The following is a 23,813-nucleotide window of genomic DNA, read 5'->3' on the forward strand; positions in this document are numbered from 1 at the left end:
TAGAATAATGATTGACTCAATTTTGATGAACTGAAAAGGCTATGGATAACAAGAGTTCCAGAACTTCCTTTTCTATGAAGTCCTGTGCCTGCTCATTGAAAAACAATGAATCAGTCTAGACTTGCAAGACGAAATAATTCCCTCAAAGCTGGACATTTATATATTATTTATGTAGCATATTTCAATATTGATGGTATAGCCTCATATACAGTTGATTGTAAAACCATTCTTTCTGTTAGAGTAGGTAGGCAGACATGAGCAGGGCAGGAGAAGCCCACCCACACATACCAGGAATGTCAAGAGAGCATCAGGTGATGGTCAGGCAGCTGTTAAACTGCCTCTCTAACATAATAATTGATTCCAGCTGGTACCGGTGAAAGGCAGTCTCCCAACAGATAGAAAACACCTGAAGCTGGTGATTAGCAGCTTTAGAAAACACGGGAAGCTGGTGATCAGCAGCTTCCAGATAAGATCTCAGCACTCTAAGAGACAAGATGGTGGAATTTAACTAGTATATGACCTTTCTTTAGGAACGCTCAACTGGTAAGATTTTACTTACATTTCCAGATACAATTCATTGTTTTCTCCACTGCGTTCAGTAGAATTTATTAATTATTATCTTAGAAGTATTTTGATTTTGAGTTTCAGCAAATTTTATGCATTTGAGGGTTGAAATTTAATCCTCTTATTATATTTTTTGTTTAATCTCAATTTCCCTTTCCATCTTTTGTTTCCAAAAGTAGCCACTCTGGTCTGCCCCAGGGTTATTTTTGTTGTTTCCATATGTTCTTGTGTGTAAATGCTGAACTTTTTACATTTATTGAAAATATCTTTTCCCTGTTGTGCTTCCATCTGTATAATTTCTACTAATTTATCTTCCAGTACAGCTTTCAACTCTATGCATCTAAATTTGTTAAGCTTATCTTTTCAGTTTTTAAAATTAGTTGCTGTATTAAATTCTAGTTCATTTATTTCCAATTTACCCTTATTCCTAGGGTATAGCAATTCAGTGGATCCAACTCAGATCCTAGGTATTTTCCAGTGCTTCTCATCCTTAATGCTCCTTGAATTGCAATTATTCTTTTCTTTTCACTTTGATCCTAACAAACTTTGCATTTCTCTTCTCAGCCTCTTAGACAACACTCTCTAAAAAACCTTTTACCTCTAACCTAGTGTTGATTTGAAATCAGTATATGCCTCAAGGCAAGAAGGAATATCGAATATTGGGTTGACCTTTATATGTCCCTTTTCCTCAGAATTTTAGCATATGAAGTTCTAAATGCCTTTCTGACCATTTATTCCAATACTTGTATCCTCTGAGCCCATGAGACTGTTGAAAGCTCACCTTACCTAGTACTTTTTACACACCCCTCTAATCACATTAAGTTATTGCACTGTGTGGCTTACTAGTAGACAGATGACTTCAGGAAGAAAGCAGAATACAAGATAAAGCTCACCTCAAAGTCTTCACTGAGCCCCTCGAATCCTCACCGTCTTTGTAGTCAAACAGCTTTTCTTGTTGTTTTTAGACAAATATGTTGGTCTTTTGTAATCAAATCATATATTCCAGAAGAGAAAGTCCTTCATCTCACATAATTTGTCTTCGACCTTTTTAGATGCTGTTCCTACTATCGGGAACACCTTTGGCAAATTATTTACCAAGTTGAGAGTTTCTAGATATCAAAGTTGATTAAAGTGTTGTTACTTTGTAATTTATATGAACCACTTTATATAGATATATATTTCACTATATGTAACTCACTGCTTTATATATAACTCATTTATATATTTCTGTATAACTCATTTTATGTTCAGGATGTTATATGTGTGTGTATATTTATATATGTATATATGCATTATATGTGTGTATGTGTAATTCTACATTTATGAAAATACTGTCACATATATAACAAATATATATTATACATATATAGTTTTACTTCGTTTCAATTACATCATGTTGCCTAAAATAAGGTATGCTTTAAAATGATGTCTTCGTATGATTTCAGATAGATTAAAAAGATTATAAAAAAATAGAAATGGATATAGAAATCAGTCACAACGTTAGAAAAATAAGTGTAACTTTCTGACAAAATTAAATTGATATCTGCTGGAGCCCATTTACCATCAGGGAACATTTTAGGCCTGATAGATCGTGTCTTTGACTATTAATATCCCAGTCTGTTGTTCATTAAACATTCCACCTGAACAGATACTTAAGATCACCTGTAGAAAGTAAGAACATTTACTCTAAAATCTTCAAGACACCTAAGGAGAAGTGACAGCAGGAGCTAATCAGCTTGTAGAAAATTATTCTAATGAGCTTCCAACATGTTGTTTTTTCTTTTAACTTGAAAAGGGTCTATATTGTATTCAAATATAATCCATATAACAAATTTTATGCTCTTTATGTTTTATGCTCATATGTTCTAGTTCTGGGGATGTAACAGTAAGCAAACTGTAACAGACAAAATAAATCTAATGATTATAGCATCATGGAAGTTAACATGGGTTCAGAAAAGAAGCAAGGAAGGGGGCTAGGAGAGTGTTGGGAAACGAAATTTCTAAATATGGTGGGGACTCACTGAAAAAGCAACAGTTGCATAAAGACATGAAGGCAAGGGAGTGAGCCAAATAAGTATATGGGGGCGGAGCTTTATAAGCAGAAGAAAACTAGGAGAAGGCCTGAAGGTGAAATTTGCTCTGATAAGTGCAAGAAAGGTACACAGTAAATAATAGGAAAAGTAGTTGGAGAAGTATTTAAAGAAATAACTGAGAGACAAGAAGAGTTTGACAATGGGGTGAAAGGAGCTTCTGGAGGGCCAGGTAGCCCACTGTGAGATCTTTTACTTTGAGTGAGATAAGAAGTTGACCACTGACGGATTTGATTAGAGATGTGGCATGATCTTAATGACATATTGGAAGGTTAATTCTGTGTGAAGAGTGAAATCGTTTAAAAAAAAAAGCAAAATTAGGGATACTAGTCACATGGTGGCTCAGGTGAAACATTTTGCCTTGAATTCTGGTCGTGGTCCTGGTGATGACCTTGGCAGACGTCAAAACCTTAATATATTTTAAATAAAAAGCAGGATTTTCTGATGGAGTACTACATGTGGGTTGTCAGAGAAATAAAATAATTAAGGGTAATTCCAATTTTTTTTAAGTCTAAACAATTGGAATAACAGCTTTTGAACAAAACCTTTAAGGAAGCCAATGTGGGTCAGAAGTCAGAAGTTTCTGTTTAGACATCTTACTGTTAAGTTAAACACACAGGTGGAATGTTTTACTAACAAGGTGGATATAAAAATCTGAATTTCAAGGGTGAAATGGTCTTAAACTGAATTTAAGATCAATTCACAAAGCAATCGTATTTAATGACATGAACCTGGAGGAGGTAAATTAAGGGAGTGAATGTAGAAAGAGAAACTGAATTTAGGAGAGCTGAGGAGAAACAAAAATAGCAGGCAGGAGGAATAAGTGAGGTAAGTGGAGAATAAGAATTAAGTAAAGAAAGAATTTAGAGGAAAAAGGAGTAGTGAATCATACCAAATGCTGGCACCCAGGCTGTAAGGTGAGGACTGAGAAATTATTAGTTTAATATGAAGTTAGTATGGTTAAAAATGGACTCCATTGATGTGTTTTATAAAGAAGTATTGTGTTAGAGGTGAGGCCAAAAGATAACATGGCCTAAGGTCAAGAGAGAATTAGAAAAAATAGAATAGAAACAGGAATATGAACTGAATGAACATAAATGAATCAGCATCTGAAGTAGAACGTAGGATCCAGCCTTATTGCACGTAGGTATCCCTGCTGTTGTAACCCTAATATATACATATCTTAGTACAGGTTTATTTCTCATTTTTCTAAAACCCAAAGGATAATACCTGGTTGTGGCCCTCCTCATAGTCACATAGAGATCTACTCACTTTCACTGAGTGGCTGTGTCCTCATTTGGAAACTCTGATCCCAGATGACAGATGGGGAAAGATAGTATGCAGGAGGCATCCTGCTTCTTAATTTTTTTTTTCCCCGGGAGACCATGTCTCACTTTGTTGCACAGGCTGGAGTGCAATGGCATAATCATGGCTTACTGCAGCCTCGGCCTCGACCTCCCAGGCTCAATTGATCCTCCTGCCTCAGCCTCCCAAGTAGCTTGGATTATGGGCATGTGCCACCATGCCCAGCTAATTTATATTTTATTTTTTGTAGAGATGGGGATCTTGCTATTTTGCCCAGGTTGGTCTCAAACTCCTGGGCTCAAGTGGTCCTCCTACCTCAGCCTCCTGAAGTGCTGGGATTACAGGTGTGAGCCACTGCACCCGGCCTTTAAACTTTTATGAAAAAAATGGACACATTTCTGTTCACATTGGTGACAACTAAGCACGTGGTCCCTTATACAACTACAGACACTGGGAAATGCAGTCTGTGTCCCTGGGAAGAGGATGGAGTGGATTAAGAGATTTGGTGTAGTTCACAGTGGTCTTCTCCATAGCAAGAGATGTAATTTGTTTTGTTTTTTATTTTGTAACATTGAATTTATCGTTGATATTTCAAAATTTTAGAACAATTTTTGATTTACATAAAAATTGGAAAGACAGTAGAGCAATTACCATATACTCCACATCCAGTTTCCCAAGTTAATATCTTACATCACTATGGTATGTTTGTCACCATTAATGAACAGATATTAATAAATTATTAACTAAAATCTATACTTTATTCAGATGTTGTTAGATTTTGACCTAAGGACATTTTTCTGTTGCAGCAGATTATATTACATTTAGTTTTTACATCTCCTTGGGGTCCTCTTGGTTGAGCTTTTTAAAGTGCCTTGTTTTTGGTAACCTGGGTAGTTTCAAGTCATGATTAAGTGTTTTGTAGAATGTACCTCAACTGGTATTTGTCTGTTGTCTTTCCTCATGATCAGTTTTAAGTTATGAGTTTTCAGAGGAGGACCACAGATATAAAGCAATATTGTCATCCTATCAGATCAAGAATGCATACTATCCATCTCACCTATCAATGTTGATGTGAATGCTGATCACCTGATAGCAAACCTTTATCACCTGGCTGATGGTTTTGTGTTTAATAGGAACACTAGCATATGTGTAATCCATTTGAGAAAATAGAAGAAAGTGGGAAATGGAAGATAAAAATGAATTAGGAAAAATGATATTGATCCAGTCCACATGGGGACATTTTGGCATTTCGAAGAAACCAGGACAGGCATTTCTTAGTAACTGAAGAAAAGTCACAATGTGGTGACAGCTTGCTTCCTTTTCTCAGAGAAATGAGAAGCAAAGTCAGCCTGGAGTAGTGATAAGATATGTTTGCTGTTTGTGGAGAAGTGAGAAAGCGTATGCAATTGAAGATAATCCGTTTATTTTAAAAAGGTCCCCAGTTTGCCATGATTAGACTTAAAGACTTTTTAATTTTACAATGATGTAAAAGCAATGTACATTCAGTAGAAACCATACTTCGAGAACCTATATAACCATTCTGTTGTTAACTTCAGTGTAGTGTTCAATTAATTACATGGGATATTCAACACTTTGATATAAAATAGGCCTTGTTTTAGGTGATTTTGCCCAACTGTAGTAACACAGGTGTTCTGAGTTAAGCTGAGCTATAATGTACAATAGACTAGGTATATTAATGCTATTTTGATTTAAGATATTTTTAATTTAGGATGGTTTTGTTGAGATATAACTCTATTATTAACCCAAGGAGTATATTTACTTGTCACACATACATATTTATACCTACATGAAAGTGTATATGCAAAAATAAAAGCCAAAGCGAATCACACATATGTGTATTCCAAATATTATCAATTAACTCTGTATTGGTGCTTATGTTCATGAAGAGTATATTTGTGTGTGCGTGCATTTTACACAGATTCCACTTGATCATTCGTAAGATCTTTGTTCACATGACTGAAAATCAGTTGTTTCATGCTGACAATTCATAACTACAGGAGAAAAACCCAAATATATTGAAATAAAGAAAATTCCTACATTAACACACAGATGTTTATTTTCAAGAACCAGAGAGGGCTGGGTGCAGCAGCTCATGTCTGTAATCCTACCATGTAGGGGGGCCAAAGCAGGAGGATTTCTCGAGGCCAGGGATTCGAGACCAGCCTGAGCTACATAGCAAGACTTCCTCTCTACAAAAAATGTTTTTAAAAATTAGCTGGGTGTGGTGGTGTGCACCTGCCTGTAGTTCCAACTACTCAGGAGGCTGAGGCAGGATAGTTTGAGACCAGGAGTTCAAAGCTGCAGTGAGCTATGATTGCACCACTGTACTCTATCCTGGGTGACAGAGTGAGACACTGTCCCCAAAAGAGAACCATAAAGAAAATATTGCATTTGTTGCTGTGTGACATTTATATATTTGCATAAATGGCATATAAGATGACATGGGTTATATGACATGGCATATGTCATCTTACATGCCTCTTGTGAAAATATATATTTGCACATTTGTATTATGTCAAAGAATTACTACATGGTTATTCTTTTAACAGTGAGATATCAAATGATCTAGAACTTTATATCTAGTAGTAATACATGGATTTAATATAAACTTTCACAATTGAAAGAAGCATTTTTAGATCATTTTGATATTAAAATGAAAACATGGTTGTCATAACTTCTGGAAATTATTTGCCTTTTCATATGGAACATGTGAATGAGATTTTCATTGCCATACTTCTGGAATCCTCATTTCTCTTTTACATAAGGAAAACAGTGGATAGTGTGAGTTGTTTTGAAACTGGAGGGGAATCAAACAACAACCATGATTGCACTTGAATTTATACAACCAAAATAGATTTAAAGGACATGAAAGCTTTTGTTTTTGGCTATCTGACTATATATGGCATTAATATAGTTTTTATATTGAATCACTGGCAAGCATGTGAGTTTATTCAGAGGTTTTACATAAGTTTTTGTTGTGTTAGCAATGTAATTCTTTTAGGGAAGTGAAAATTTCTTAAAAGGTCTAATTCACACAAATGTATTAGAAACAAAACAGTATTATTCTAATTATACATAATAATAAACATTTTTCATGGTTAATATACTTACTAATTGAAAAAGAATAATGTTTACTTAAAATCATTTACACTTTCACTTTAAAATTATTTTTTCAAAAAGTATATTGTTAAAGTTGGGCTTCATCATTGAGAAAATGCAAATTAAAGCCACAGTGAAATACCACCTCCTACCTGTTAGAATGGCTGTTATCAAAAAGATGAAAGATAACCAGTGTTGGTAAGGGTATGGAGAAAACAGAACCTTCATACATTGTTGACGGGAATTTAGATTAGTACAGCCATTTTGGAAAAGAGTGTGGAGTTTCCTCAAAACTAAATATGTAATTACTATATGATTCAGCAATATTACTTCTGGATATGTAGCCAAAGGAAATTGAAATCAGTACATTAAAGTCTTATGTTCACTTCAGCATTATTCACAGTAACCAAGATATGGAACCAACCTAAGTGTCTCTCAATGAAAAAATTGATAAAGAATATTAGCTATACACAATGGAATACTATACAGCCTTAAAAGAAGGAAATTCTGTCATTCAAGACAACATGGAACTGGGGGACGTTATGACAAGTGAAATATGCCAGGCACAGAAAAACAAATACCACACTATTTCACTTATATGTGGAATATAAAATAGTCAACCTCATAGGAGCAGAGAATGGAATGGTGGTTACCAGAGGCTGGTGGAGAAGGGAGAGAGGGATGGAGCAAGGGGAAATGTTGATCAAATAATATAGTTTCGGTTAGACTGCAGGAACAATTTTTAGCAATCCATTGACTGCATCGTCATCACAGTTAACAATAATGTGTATTTCAAAATTGCTAAAACAATGAATTGTTTTCATTCTTACCACAAAAAAGTGATAAGTTGAGGTGGTAGACATGTTGATGGCTTGATTGAGTCTTTCTACAATGTACACATAAATTAATACATCAAAATGTACTCCATAAATGTTATTTATTTATAATTATTTGTCAATAAAGACAATTACATAAAAATATAAAAAACACAACCTTTAACTTACGAGACGGTGGTGTAAATTAGTATCTTCCAATTAAGAAGAAAATCCCAATTATAAGGATAGTAAGAATGTGTTTTAGAATGTTTAAAACATACCCCTGTATATTTGTCATTCAGTGAGATACAATTGTGCATTTGAAATTCCAATTTTATTACATAATTAAAGTCAACCATATCATAGTTTTTTTTGTAATATAATTCGGTGAAAATAAGAGATTTTAAAGCAACCAAATAAGTTTTAAAACTGACCAAATGAGTCACAAAGAAATATCTATTATGCATACTCTAGAGATAATAGTATAAAGATGGAAATATATGCATTTTTATTCAAAATATAAATAGAATAATCATGTTTAAGAAATACTTTCTCTAAGTACTCATCAAACTAAGGTAAACAAGATAAAAAATGTCCAAAGATTGAAAAGTGAAGACATAAATCTTTATGTATGTACCTAAAAATATTGGAACAACTGTTAAAAACCAATATGCAAACTATTAGAAATAAAATATTTTACCAAGTTGGCCAGAATAACAATCACCACAAAAATATGCTTTCACAAGAAAAGAAAATAATGTATTTGAGAATAATTATCAGAAATTGTGTTAATATTCTTAAATAATAGTATTTTGATAGCTATTATTCAGACTGTATCTTATTTTTCCATCTAGCACATAAACTGATTTCCTGTTGGTATATATTGTGTAAAATTCGACATGTTATCCTGGCCATATCAGGCATATTCCCAATATTCCAAACCCAACTTCTTGTATTTACAAGAAGAAAACTGAAACCACTCCTACAAATTTTATAGAATTAATCAGGGAAGAGACAGGGAGAGAAAAAATAAAGCTACAGTACATTCAGTATTAATGATTAAATCAGCTTACTCTCTCAGCTGTTTGGTATCTATTGTCTTAGAATCATGTAGACCCTGTTACAAGATCATAGTTCCCCTTAATTCTTTGACAGATAGTGTAAACATTAGGTTGGTGCAAAACTGTGGTTTTTCCAATCACCCTTAGCAAAAACCACAACTACTTTTGCACCAACCTGATAAAACATTGTTTTCCCTTTGAGCTATTTCTTTAGGTCTTGCATACTGATAAAATTACTGACTCAGCGGGTCTGTGGAACCCCACTGAGGTCAGCTGGCCTGACAGACCCCACTGACATCAGCAGATCTGAACACTCCGCAAGAGGCTGACTCGCCAAAAAATAGTTTCCACACTCCTGATGATTTTATCCCCTTGACCCTGACCAATCAACTGTCTCAATCTTCCAGCTTTTTGCCCTCTCTAATCCCTTTAAAGACTGCAGCGAGAGTCTCTTTTCATCTCCTCACTCACAGTGTTGTGATCATTAAACTCTTTCTCAGCTGCAAACCCTGCTGTCTCAGTATAATCAGTCTGTTGCCGCACAGCAGGAAAATGAACCTGTTTTTCCTATAACAAAACTACTTACATTTGTCTTCCACAATGAAAAAGTAAAACAGTTTGAGTGACCCCAAAAGTCACATGGCATGCATCATGGTGGGACCAACTCTATTGATTTGCTTCATCAAACTATAGCCCAAAAATCTCTGTAAAATAAGGACAATAAAATCTTTCTATTTTTATTTCATAGCAATTCCGTGGTGATTTTTTGTAGTCTGTCTTTTGTGTCTGCCAGAATGTCCTTGCTTCCTCCTGATTTTCAAATTCAAGCTCCTTTTTCTGTTAAGTTCCTGATTTTAACAGGGAACTTTATTATTCCTTAAACAGTATTACATCAAGCCATGCATACCCTACCTCTATTTGAAACAATATGTGTACTTATACTCTAATAGGATTGATCACTGAGATACTGTCACACATAGATTAAGCTGATGTGACACTGGCCAGTTTCTTCCTACCCTGGAAGTGTCCCAAAACATGAAGCTGCCTTTTGTAAGCTGCCACACTCTTATTGTTCATTTTACTCTTCTGCTTATAGGAATGAGATGAAGTGAAAGACAGCAGAGTAAAAACTGGAATGCCTTGTAATAGACAAGGTACCAGGCACTGTGGTATAATTGCTGCATAACAAGCCATATTTTATACAATGGTGACAACAATCATGCAATGTAAACATCCTTGTATTGATTTAATTCCAATGAAAGATTATCTTCACACATGAGCATTTTTTTTTCCTCCGGTGACATAGGTATCCAGATGCAGAAGTCTTACCTCCTGCTTTTCTATGACATCATCCTTCAGAAGGCAGGGCATAGGCAAGAACATGATAAAGGTAAGTATTGCTCTTCAAAAATCATCTTTCCTAAAGTATGTTTTTCGTAATTTTACACACATATATTTTAAAAAATATATATAGACATTTTAGTCAAGAACACAGTAGATAAATATTTGAGGAAATGTAACGACCCAACAGGTTCAACTTGAGCATTGCCTAGACAGAGCTGATTTATCAAGACAGGGGAATTGCTATAAAGAGGTTAATTCACACCACGCAGAGACTAGAGACTGTATGGGAGACTTATTACTCAAGACTTGTTATTACTCAGTCAGTCTCCCTGAAAACTCAAGGATTAGGGTTTTTAAGCATTATTTGATGGGTGGGGGGGCCAGTGAGTCAGGAGTGCTTGTTGGTTGGCTTGGAAATGAAATCATAGCAAGTTGAAACTGTCCTCTTCCACCGAGTCAACTCCTGGGTGGGGGCCACAAGGCAAGCCAGTTTATTGATCTGGGTGGTGCCAGCTAACCCATCAAGTGCAGGGCCTGCAACAAATCTCAATTGCTGACCTTAGGTTTTACAATATTGACCTTATCCTCAGGAATAATTTGGGGAGGGTCAGAATCATGTAGCCTCCAGCTGTATGACTCCTAAACCATAATTTCTAATATTGTGTCTAATTTCTTAGCCCTACGAAGGCAGTTTAGTCCTCAGGCAAGAAGTTTTTTGTTTGTTCATTTGTTTTTGTTTTTTGAGAAACGGCTGTCATTGTCTTTGTTTCAAAGTTAAACTATAAGTTTCACCCAAAGTTAGTTAGTTTGGCCTTTGATTGGGCAAGGACAGCTTGGAAGCTAAAAGCAAGATGGAGTTGGTTAGGGCAGATCTCTTTCACTGTCATAATTTTCTCAGTTACAATTCTGCAAAGGTGGTTTCAGAAATAGAGAAATATGTAGACATATCAGTCAAGAACATAGTAGATAAATATTTGAGGAGATATTATAGTCTAAGAGAAATGTATAGAGATGAGCAAATGAAAGCAAACTATTTTCATGTCCTTTTCTCCCACAAAGCATTTGTGAAGGCTCCAAACCCCACAGGGCAGCATGCCCAGCTACAGAGAGTCATCCACCTGAATTCTTTTCTTTTTTGAGACAGAGTCTCTCTGTGTCGCCCAGGCTGGAGTGCAGTGGCACTATCTCGGCTCACTGCAAGCTCCGCCTCTTGGGTTCATGCCATTCTCCTGCCTCAGCCTCCCGAGTAGCTGGGACTACAGGTTCCCGCCACCACTCCCGGCTAATTTTTTGTATTTTTTAGTAGAGACAGGGTTTCACTGTGTTAGCCAGGATGGTCGCTATCTCCTGACCTCGTGATCTGCCTGCCTCGGCCTCCCAAAGTGCTGGGATTACAGGTGTGAGCCATGGCGTCTGGCCATGATCCACCTGAATGTTGAAACCTGGCTATTCCAGTGAAGGGGAGGAAGAAGAATGTCTTTTTACTCTGAATGTATAATTTGTTAAACTTGCGCTTAAGATAGAAAATTGACCTAAAGATCTGCAAAACCCATACTTATCCCAAACATGAAGATAGACTCTATTTAAAATATTAATGAAGTTTATTTGTACCTTTTAGTGATTTATTTCTTATAAACACAAATCTGTAACTATATATTGACTCATCTCTTCTTGTTTTTATTTCCTCCTGTAATTACTAAATTGATTAGCATTATTCTTCATCTTGTCCAAGTAAATTTCCCAATTCCATGATAATGTAGACACACTCCAAAACCAAAACGCATTCAAATATGCAAGAACAATAACAACAAAAAAGCTCATGGGAATGTTGAAGGAATGATTTTTTTTTTTTTTTGCTAATGGGAGTAACCATCAACAGTCCTCACAAAACAATTCTGAAAGTATGTTTCACTGGCAGAAGCCATAGAAGATGAGTTCCCACTGTTATTTTCCAGAAGAAAATGATAGAAGGTTACAGTTTCCAAGATTATCGATCCCTACAGTTTTCTGCATTATTACATATGATAAATTTAATGGTAGATATTTCATCATAATTTGAGTGAGACAATATAATCCCCAATCCTGTTCTAATAAACTTTGTGATACATTTCCAAAAAAAATATAAATCATTCTGGACCTCAGATCCCTAAAATTTAAAGGGAATTTGTATAATTGGCTATTTCTACTAATGTTTAATTCTGTGAATTTGTTATTCACATATGTTTTAGATTAAATATTTTTACTCCTTATTGAAAACCAATATTTATATATTTTTTCTTTTATTCATGGCTATTTAATAAAAAGAATCATCTTAAAATATTGATTTTTTTTCCGTTAGTAACTTGATTTCTAAAACTATGGAAGAATCAAGGCAAAAAAAATTTTTTCAGAGCCAATTTCTTCCAATATAATCTCATATTTGTGTTTATATTATAATCTTCCAGGTTTTAAAACATTTGTCATAATTGAGGAATAAGAAGATAGTATCTTTCAGTATTCTCTCAAATACTGATATTTCTCAAACTTTTTCAAAAAAATCTTAATTTTGAAAACTATTTTTATAGGTGTCGTGGTGTCATAGAAAGATTTGTGGTTTAGTTTTATAGTTTCAAATTATAGAAAAAATTCACCAAAGTATGAGATAATTAATCTGTATCAATCCAAGGAAAGAGGTGTTCTCTAATAAAATCTTACTTTTTTGTTTGTTTGTTTTGTTTTGTTTTGTTTTGGAGATGGAGTCTCACTTTGTCCCCCAGGCTGGAGTGCAGCAGTGTGATCTTTGCTCACAGCAACTTCCGCCCCCGGGTTCAAGTGGAGGGTTCTCCTTCCCCAGCCTCCCGAGTAGCTGGGATTACATAAGCCCATCACCATGCCCAGCTAAAAATCTTATATCATTCTTCATAGCTGATTTATACTATTAAACAGATATACTATCTAGATATTTTATGGTGTAATATAAATTATATTTATGACCAAGAAAGTTGATCAAAACAATTTCACATGATGTGAAAGCTCTCTTTTAATCATCAGTACTTTGAAGCAACCTACAGCCAACTTGTTTAGGGACACCTATGGATATAGTTGTGTGGAAGGATAGAATTTTCCTGTTCATTGTTTATCGTTCTCAATAAAGACCTCCATTTATCAGAATTTTCCATCCTTTACATGTAAAAAGTAGACCTTAAAATGGTAACTTACTTTTTTTTTTTTAAAGAACAAATTTGCTAAAAAATGACATGCTTAGGAGAACTACAAAGTGTGAGAGCTTCATGTTGGCATCTGGCTGAAGCAAACATGGGAAGAACACCAGCAGTATTCATAAGCAGAGAATGAGACAGTCTCACTTGAACACAAAATATATCATGTTGGCCATTTATTTGATGTCTATAAAAATATAAACAATTCTTTTTGCCAAGAGATCAATTGCAGTGAACATCTTACTATTCTGTTTGGTTAAAATGTACAATGTAGATTAATGACATGTATCTCTAATGTTGCAAACTTATGTATTAACCAGGCATGGTGGCAGGTGCCTGTATAATCCCAGCTACTTGGGAGGCTGAATTAGGAGAATCACTTAAACCTGGGAGGCAGAGGTTGCAGTGAGCCAAGATTGCGCCATTGCACTCCAGCCTGTGCAACAAGAGCAAAACTCCATCTCAAAAATAAATATAAAATTTAAAGCAAATTTATTTTATTTTTATTTTAATATTTAAACTTTAGGGAATTAAAATTACATGGATTATTTTAAATTCCTTGTTATATCTTTCAATCATGGTTCCTAACAAAAGAAGTTATAACATCTGCAATACAATTAAATACATGAATTCGTGTAAATCAATGTCAAGTTTAAATAAAACAATTACCTAAGTCCAGTCACAATGACCTCAACAGAAAAATAGACTTGCTCCCCTCTCCCACAAAAAAACTTACATAAATTTGCTACAAAAATATTTACATTTGAGTTTGTGTCTCCTCTTCAACTGTTACTGTTTCGACCTCTAACCAATATCTGTTTACCAAATCTGCTTGAGGTACATCTTCACCAATTCTCAATTATTCACTATACTTTTTTCATGACATTGATAGGAATCAGTAGTGAAAATTAGGTACTATTGAGGTGTAGCAGATATCTTATGTGTGAAAAATTGAACTAATTTTTTAAAATGTTTTTTATAAGTGGAATTTGATATAGTAACTAACAGAAATTCCATCTGGCCTCTTAAGTTTTATCAGTATTGTCTATTTGTTTCATTTAGTAGCATTGAAATAAAGTTGGATACCAGGAATGAGGCACCAAAAGTTGGGCCATCGTTTGGAATGCAATTTTTGTCCTCTCCATTTCAGCTTCACTTGTATGATTTTGAATGATTGTATTTCATCATAAAAAATAAAAATCCCAAGGGAGTATATATTTCTATGAACTCCTTCTGTACTAAATTTGAACACGAATTTTTAAAGTCAATCCAATACATATCCCCAATTGAAAACAGTGCCTTAACCTCAGTAAAAGGAAGATGAAACTACCTACTTCCACTGTATATTCTATTTTGAGTTCATATTTATATTAGTAGCATCACACTACCCATTTAGTTGTCAAAGAGCTCTTGAAGTCAAAAGAGCTGCTTTTTCTCTTATTAGCAACAAGTTGGTCACCTATGCCAATTGCTCAGAATTGTCTTTCACTTATGTCTGGTTAGGCTCCATTTCTACCGCTACTGTCTTCACTTCAGATATCATCATGTCTTACAACATTTGTCATAATAACTTTCAAATATTAATTGACTACCAGTCTGGGTACTCTGAAAAGGCTTTAATTACAGCTTGTCTCATATATTAGATTTAACTTTATACTGTTTATGCTTGAGGAATGAACATTAAAATTATATTAACTCTAATATAATGCCCTACTTTAAGGACAAGGAGATTTTCTGATTTACCTGATATAGTTCTCAGCAACTAACAAAGCTATGCCTCATCTAAGCCCTCACTGACTGAAGGATCTGTTGGATGTTCTTATCTAAATTTATCTGCCTAAGCAACTCTTTGACAAATCTGGTCATCTCTTAAATTCTCATTGTCCTATCAAGACTCAAGTCCTTCAAGTTGTAATATCTTTTATCAAGTCATGCCTTCATAAAAATAGTATAGTTAACTCTAGTAAAAATGTGTTTATTCTATCTTAATTTGTGACTTTATTTCAACATATAGACTTAATTCACGATGTTAAATTCTGGTGAGTTTATGATTATTTCTATATATTATTTCTTTACATAGTGGAATATATGTTTACTTATAAAATTTTGTTATATAATGAGTATTAGTTTTATTTTCCAAAAGCAATCTAAGACAAAATTAGGAGGTCAGATAGTGTATTAATTTATTCATTGACTAAATTCTTATTGAGCAACTAATAAATGCCAGACGCTCTTTGAGCATTGGAAACAAACTCTCTGCTTTTTGAGCTTATCTTGTAGATGGTATAATAGAGAATAAACAGGTGTGTAATATAATATCTGATGGGTGATTATTGCTATAAGTAATCACGAAAGATGAATGGGATGAGGCTGGACAAGGAGTGCAAGGGTGTGTTGTAGTCAGGAAAGACTCCTCAGAAAACACATTTTGAGCAAATACCTCAGAGAAGTGAATTAGTTATGCAGGAGGTGAAGAAATGATCTCACTTTGTCTTCCTTTTATTGGTAGTAAGGGAATAAATGATTCTAATGGTTATATTATAAAGTCCGTGTGTGTTATATCCTGAAAAAGACTGTTAGACAGTATTATAGAATGTTATTTTAGTTGTTTATACTTGTTTTTCTTGTTTATGTTAATTTCTTACACTCTTATAAAGCATATAAATATTTAAGACATTCATGGAGACATTAAATTTGTCTTCTTTCATTTGTGCCATCACAGCCTTCTGCATTTTCTAACATTACAGTCTGTACTGTTGCTATGGCTGTCTGCATGTTGCCTCCAAACCCTGAGCTTTCTAAGCACTGAGTACAGTGTGCTGTAGAAAGTAAGACATATATTTGCTGAATTGGATGCTCCCCTTTGACATTTTCTGAGATGAAATTATTTTTTTCATGATAGAAGAATTATGAGGAGAATGCAAGTTTTCCTGTTTGAGTAGATCCAAAGGAGTCCCTTGAAAAAAAAAAAAGTTGTGTTTTTTTTTTTTTTTTTTTTTTTTTTGTTTCACTCTGGAGCTACTGTTCTGGACAAAGTGCAGTAGTTTCTCATTTGGTTGAGAGTCCTGCGTGGGCTTCTAATGCCAACATTGTCATTTGCCCATCTGGTTTCCAAAGCATGTGTATACCCCTATCAAAAACACAAAATAACACTCCAGGCATTACCTGGAATTGCCAGATACCCTATTCCTGACCAAATCTGAATGAGAATGAATACGATTACCTAAGAGACTCACAATATTTAAAATATTATAAAGAACGAGAATACAAAGTATGTACCTAAATTATTTCCAACATGCTCTTGAACAAAGCAGCTAAAATCTGTGACATAGGCCGGGCGCGGTGGCTCACGCCTATAATCCCAGCACTTTGGGTGACCGAGGCGGACGGATCATGAGGTCAAGAGATCGATACCATCTTGGCTAACACAGTGAAACCCTGTCTCTACTAAAAATACAAAAAATTAGCCGGGCGTGGTGGCAGGCGCCTGTAGTCCCAGCTTCTTGGGAGGCTGAGGCAGGAGAATGGCATGAACCCGAGAGGCAGAGCTTGCAGTGAGCCGAGAGAGTGCCACTGCAGTCTGGCCTGGGCAAAAGAGCAACACTCCGTCTCAAACAACAACAACAAAAATCTGTGACATATATCTCATTTGTACGTTTGTGTTTAATTACAATATGTGCATGGAACATTTGGCTGCATTCATTTAATTCATCACAATTTCACCTGGATTGAGATGTGTTTAATTCTCTCAGTTAAGGGATATTATAATAGATGGGAATTCAATGTGTATCACTTCAATTATTGTAAAGCTGTTTTAGAAGATATTCATTATTTCATTCAATGATTACTATGTAAAATGTCGGTGACATTTTTATTTTACAGTATTTTGAAGTTCTTAAAAAAGCATTGTACTTCTTAACACTAGACTTCTCCCTCTTTTATGATCAAATGAAACCTATAAATGATAGGATTCCTTTTTATTTTTTCTTCTAAGAAGATCAAAGACAAGTGTGAAAATCAGACATGGTAACTTCTATTTTTCTGATTTGCCACTTCTATTTATATTAATTGAATCTACTTTTGCTTTAAGCTGTCTCAAAAGTTTTGCACAGAGTAAGACTATAACCTGCAATCCTACTACTTTGGGAGGCTGAAATGGGTAGATTGCTTGAGCCCAGGAGTTTGAGACCAGCCTGGGCAACATGGCAAATCTCCGTCGCTACAAAAAATACAAAAATTAGCTAGGCACCATGGCATGTGCCTATCTTCCCAGTTACTTGAGAGGTTGAGATGGGAGGATTTCCTGAGGGTGGGAAGCTGAGGCTGCAGTGAGCCAAGGTTGTGCTGTTGCATTCCAGCCTGAGCGACATAGTGAGACCCTGTCTCAACAACAAAAAAATAATAATATAGATGATTGGTGGCTGGCAAGATGGCCGAATAGGAACAGTTCCAGTATGCAGCTCCCAGCGAAATCAGTGCAGAAGGTGGGGGATTTCTGCATTTCCAACTGAGCCTCCACTGGTGATACTCAGGCAAACGGTCTGGAGCTGGATCTACCATTGAAAGTGGGGATATCAATGTTGTGATATTAATTTCTAAGAGTATAAAGTAGTTTGCATAAAACCCTGAATGAGGTATCTGTAGTTTCAATGGCAAATTATTTTTTTCTTTAAGCATAAATACCTCAGAAATTCAGAATTATAGGTGTCTTTTATTGTTATCCATGTCTTTTTTATACACTGCTTACCATATGTTATCTGTCTGGCTTCTTTTCAGCTCTCTTACATGTGTTACCTATAAGGCACATATGATTGAGTCTATTCCACATATGAACATAGTAAAACCAAAGTCATAAACTGTCAGAACTTAACCTGATACTCAAGTTTGGCAGTAATTTATGCTATTTGCTTTAATCCATTCTAGCTAAACCATCTCAGTAAAAAGATATTGTCTTATTTAGCCTTAGTTCCCTGAAACAGAGCATGAGACAAAGACTTTCATATAAGTAAATAATATTGGACAAAATTTGGGGGAGAAAGGGTCTAGGGAAGAAGAAAGTCAATGCAAGGATACACCATTTTAGTTGACCCCTAAAATGAATGACTGATGCTGGATCCTTGGCGAATTTCTGGGGAATTGTATAAAATGTGTCTTAGAGTAGGCTGTCTAGAATGGAGGGGAAACACATTTATCATTGGCTCATTTTCACCTTCTCAAGGATAACCCTACAGAATTAATTGCTGGGTCATTTCTAGGTTGCATCAGATCAAGTGTAGAAAAGTTCTCAAGAACATGTCAAGATCACAAAAGTCTTAAGGCAGTGTTGGTCTTAACAGAGGTGCTATTTACTTTTGTCTGCAAAGGCTGTGTGAAACTAATGGTTTTATCAGTGGCTGAAGCAAAAAGTGAGGACAGAGGATTTTGAAGTGGTGCATAAAAATGAAACAAGTACCTATTTCATTCTTAAAACATGTCTCTTAAAGTCTACGAAGCAGTTTATTATGTATTTAATGAATTTGTTTCACATGATTTGAAATTTAAAAAATGAAACCACTGGCGTATAGACAAATGCTGCATCCCCTCTCCATTCTTATCAATTAGCATCAACCTAAACTCAAACACTTCAGTATAATTGGATTGGAACTGACCTAACACAGTGGTTTTTTAATGAGGGGGCAAATGGAAAGGTTGACTGAACAGGGCTTTGCTTAACAGTAGTGGAAAGCATCATACATTTTTCTACACCCTGTTTCTTGGTTGAAGTTTTGGCTTAACAGACATTTTCAGCTCTATCATTTATGTAGTCATTAAATGCTTTGGCTCAGAATTTCGGCTTCCTTTCACAAAACAGCTGGCTCAAGCAAACTTTCCTCAAGCTCATGTGCTTTTTTATTAAGAATATGTTGTTCAAATCCATATGCCCCTAGTTTATTTCTTTCCAAAATGAGTTTTTGTGAGCCAAGAGATGAATAGGTAGGTCCTATAACATCATCTGGAAGCCCGTGATGGAGTTTAGTAGCTGACATCAGTGTTGGATTTTATATGGTTGTTTCCACTGCATAAACTCAGTTCAACGACAACAGATAAGTAACTGTTTTTTTCTTTAAAAAGTATAAGATGTCCCTTGTGAAAGTCATTCTCACAAGTTACCTTGTAAACAATTCATTTTTTCCCTCATTGCTGTGGATTTCTCTCAAGTATGGAAACGTGGTTTTATCTTTATCTTTTTTTCTTCTTTATACTTAACTTTCCTTTACATAGTCCAGCTCTGACCTGCATACATAGAGAATGGATTGACTAAAAGTAGAACCTAAGATCCTATTTAAAGTGTCAGCAACTTAATTTCACCAAGATATATATGTTATGGTAGGTTTAAAAAATAGCTCAAGCAAAAATTAGCAAATTATATTGTAATTATTTTCAGAAGAGAAATACAATTAACTCAAAGAAATCAACTAAATTAATGTATTCATTTTGCAAATATGTTTGTCCAAGGTTTTTTCATTGGTTTTGTTGTTTTGTTTTGAGCTGGAGTCTCACTCCATTGCCCAGGTTAGAATGCAATGGTGGGATCTCAGCTCACTATAACCTCCACCTCCCGGGTTCAAGCAATCTCCCATCTCAGCCTCCCAAGTAGCTGGGATTACAGGCATGTGCCATCACGCTGGGCTAATTTTTGTATTTTTAGTAGAGACAGGGTTTCACCATGTTGGCCAGGCTGGGCTCGAACTCCTGACATCAAGTAATCCCCTCTCCTTGGCCTCCCAAAGTGCTGGATTACAGGCTACAGCCACTGTGCCTGGCCATTGTGCAAGTTTTATATTGTTGGATTTTTTACAGAATATTTCTGTACTTTTTTGTTTTGCTGTTGAAATGATCTTTTACTTAAGAATTCAAAATCATATGATTTTCCTGCCTCTACTAATAAGGAAATGCATCTGAATATCTCTAAAATGTGTATCCCTTATGGTAGGAAAAAACATGGTAGCCCAATGATGTCCATGTCCTGATCCTGGATACCTGTGAATATCCTGCCTTACATAGTAAAGAGAATTTACAAATGTAGTTAAGGATCTTCAGAGGGAGAGAGGGAAAGACAGAGAGAGAAAGATTGTGAGACTATCCTGGGTTATCCAAGGTCTCAGTGTATCACAAGGGTCATATAAATGAAAGAGGAAGGCTGGAGTGTCACATGAGAGATATGACAATGGAAGCAGAGATCTGAGTGTGGAAAGGCCACAAAACAAATAATGTCTGCAGGTTCTAGAAGAAGAAAATGCATGGAAATGAACACTTCCCTAGAACCTCCAGGAGTAAAGCCATAGCAATCCAGTTTAGATGTCTGACCTCTAAAACTGTAAGATAATAAATGTTTTAAGCCACCACATTTGTGGCAATTTGGTATAGCAGCAATGAGAAACTAATACATACCAACTCAAAGACTCTGGAATTTCCCAAGGGGTACTCCACTGGTACCTACAGAAAAGGTTCCTGTTTTCAGTTCTCCCAACTCTGACTATATCAATTTCAGCTGAATCTATTTGGTACCTGTGCCACTCTTCCATTATATACAATAGTGTCTGCTGCTCCCTGATGCTGCTTGGGCATGTTACTGTGTGCTTTAAACATGAAAACATGTCAAGAAATACATACTTGACCTAGTACTTCTCTATTTTCCTTATATTCCACTGAGTATGCTCCCTCTTTTCTACTGGGAGAGAGAAGACACTCCTTCTCCCATCATTCTGTGAGCAAATATAGGGGCACATAAAGTCTATTTGCTCACAGAATTACTGCACTTCTTTGATGGACAAAGCTGAGCTCAAGATGGAACTGATCAGAGAATATTCTTTCTTAAACTTCTGCTCCTTTGTCTGACATTTATCTGGCGCCACATAGAAAGTAAATATGATCTTTTTCCCATATGAGTGTGTCCATCATATATGGTGGTGTAAATTCGTGTCCCCACACTAACATAGTTGCTCTCTCTAAGCATGCTTTAGTTTATCATTACTCATCTTAAAGTAAGACAATGACAACAAAAGACAACACAAGTATAGTCTAACCCACACAAAACAGAAAAGTGCTATTATCTCCATTGTTCTGAGCCACAAAATCCTGTTAATATTGCAAGGTTAAACATTCATTTATGTGATTGATGAAATCAGATTGAATTTGAAGTGACTGACTCCCGTAATGAATATTCAGATTTTTATGAATATTAAGATTTTCACTAGTTCTATAATTCTGTTTTTGCCATATCCTGGTACTTAGAAGAATGTCCAATATATTCGGAAAATATTTGATGCCATTTCTTCCTCTATTGAGAAGTTACCAAATCTCTCCTATGCTTCTAATTTCCTTCTGACACAATCAATAAATTGAACATATAATTGTTAATTAAGTAGAGTGATGATCAAAGTGCTGATTTGCCTTATGCCTTGTCAATATAATTAATTACATGAATTAAATTGAAATATTTCTTATAATGAGAAATTATTTAATGTTAAGGATTAAGCAAAATACTAATTAACAGGAGTAGTGGAAGTTGATGTTTTCATAATTGATTTGTATGTTTAAATTATTTGATTTAATACTTCATTCGTTGAAAATATTTGACCAATATTTACAAAGTTTTATATAAATATGTGTTTATTGACAATAGGACAATCAGTTAAAATTTTACTATGGAATTCACATTTCTGTATTTTTCATTTAATTAGAACATTTTAGAAACAAATGTAATTGTTTTTTAATAATAAGGCTCTATGAATATGTTTAATATTTTTTACACATTTAAAAATGTTGGGAAATAATTTATCTCTGTATGAATATCCACACATTATGGATGAGGAATCTGTAAGCTCAAATGTAAAAAAGCCACTCCCAAATAATAATACCAGGACAATCACAGAGGGCTTATGATTTGCATGCCTTTGTTCACTATCAACATAATCTTGTTGAATTTCAGTTTTAAGCTAAAACTGTACTACTATGAGGTTATTGTCTTGCTTTATTTTTGTTTCTCTTAAGAGGTATGGCAAATTTCTAATCAATGGAAGATTTTTATTACTAAAATTTAGGATAACTGAAATTTACCTGATTAATAGTGTTCAATAATATATTGCTGATGTTTAAGTGCAATTTTCCAAATAGTTCTTCTGCTGAGGAGACAAAGACATAACTAAATTTTTTTGTGAAGTTAGCCATAAACATCTAAATATTGTACTCAGCAGGTCATATCTGAGAGTGCACTGTATGTACTCAACCAGAGTTTGACGATTTTATAGTTGTCAAAAATGTAGGCCTACTTTGAGACTATTAGAATATTTTTGTTTGTTTTTCTACTTTTAGGAGTATTCTTTGAATTCCTGCTCTGATAAATTCTGTTCATTCAGTACAATTTCTAAGTAAAACGACATGGGTTTTTAAGGCTTTCTTTTTCTATCTTACATTTCCTGAAATTTAAAGATTGTAACAGTAACTTACCATTATTTTTTATAATTCTTTTTCTCGTCCCATGAATTCTTTTTGCATAGCAGTTTGAGGGAGACAATGGAAGAGGGAGGAAGATAAACTTGGAAGTATTGATATTTTCTTCACCTATGCATGCAAATATAAAAATGTAATTAAACTTCAAAACTATTTTAATTTATAATATATCAAAATTATATTGATTCCTTTTATTTTCGTATATATTTTTAATACTTAGTGTAGTGACTCAGTACAGATTCTAAAGACAGGCTAGCTGAGAATGAGCCATGACTCCACCATTTTTTTTTTTTTTTTTTTTTTGCTGCTTGACCAAGTAGGTCAACCCCTCTTTGCCTAAGTTTGCATATCTGTAAAATAAAGATAAAAATAATACCCAAATGACATGTCAATGTTGAAACTATTAAATTTTTAATATATTCAAGCTCCTTGAAACTGTATCTAGCACATAGTAAAATACTTCATAGCCATAGGCTACTTTTTGAAAAAATATGAAGTTAAAAATTAAATGAAATAATTATGTGTGTCAACTCAATACTTGGAAAGTTCTGGAACATAGCAGCCTAAAGAAAGAATAAAGCATTCAACAGTTTTATTTAATTTTATTTTTCAATACCCATATTCTGGTCCCTACAATATATACATTTATAGTTTTTTGAAATTAATCTTATAACAGCAGGCAAAATCAAAATAATGAACTGAACATTGCATTCTATAAATTGGCATTAAAAGAAAGAGAAAAAGGAAAGAGAAGGAAAAACGTAAGAAATCTGCAAATGTATAAATACTACGACAAAAAGTAACTCACAGTAACAACAACTTTAA

The 23,813-nt window shown here is 34.6% G+C and overlaps 1 long non-coding RNA gene across 2 annotated transcripts in view; it reads left to right on the forward strand.

The window, feature by feature from the left end:
• Positions 1-438: 438 nt before the first annotated feature.
• Positions 439-23,813, forward strand: part of LOC104001875 (uncharacterized) — a 110,072-nt gene continuing 86,697 nt past the window's right edge. For both annotated transcript variants that reach the window (XR_673871.3, XR_008538858.1), the window contains exons 1-2: positions 439-543; positions 10,262-10,345. This is a non-coding gene — a long non-coding RNA (uncharacterized LOC104001875). The remainder of the gene's footprint in view (positions 544-10,261; positions 10,346-23,813) is intronic.

Source organism: Pan troglodytes, chromosome 14 (assembly GCF_028858775.2).
Source record: "Pan troglodytes isolate AG18354 chromosome 14, NHGRI_mPanTro3-v2.0_pri, whole genome shotgun sequence".
Classification (NCBI taxonomy): domain Eukaryota; kingdom Metazoa; phylum Chordata; class Mammalia; order Primates; family Hominidae; genus Pan; species Pan troglodytes.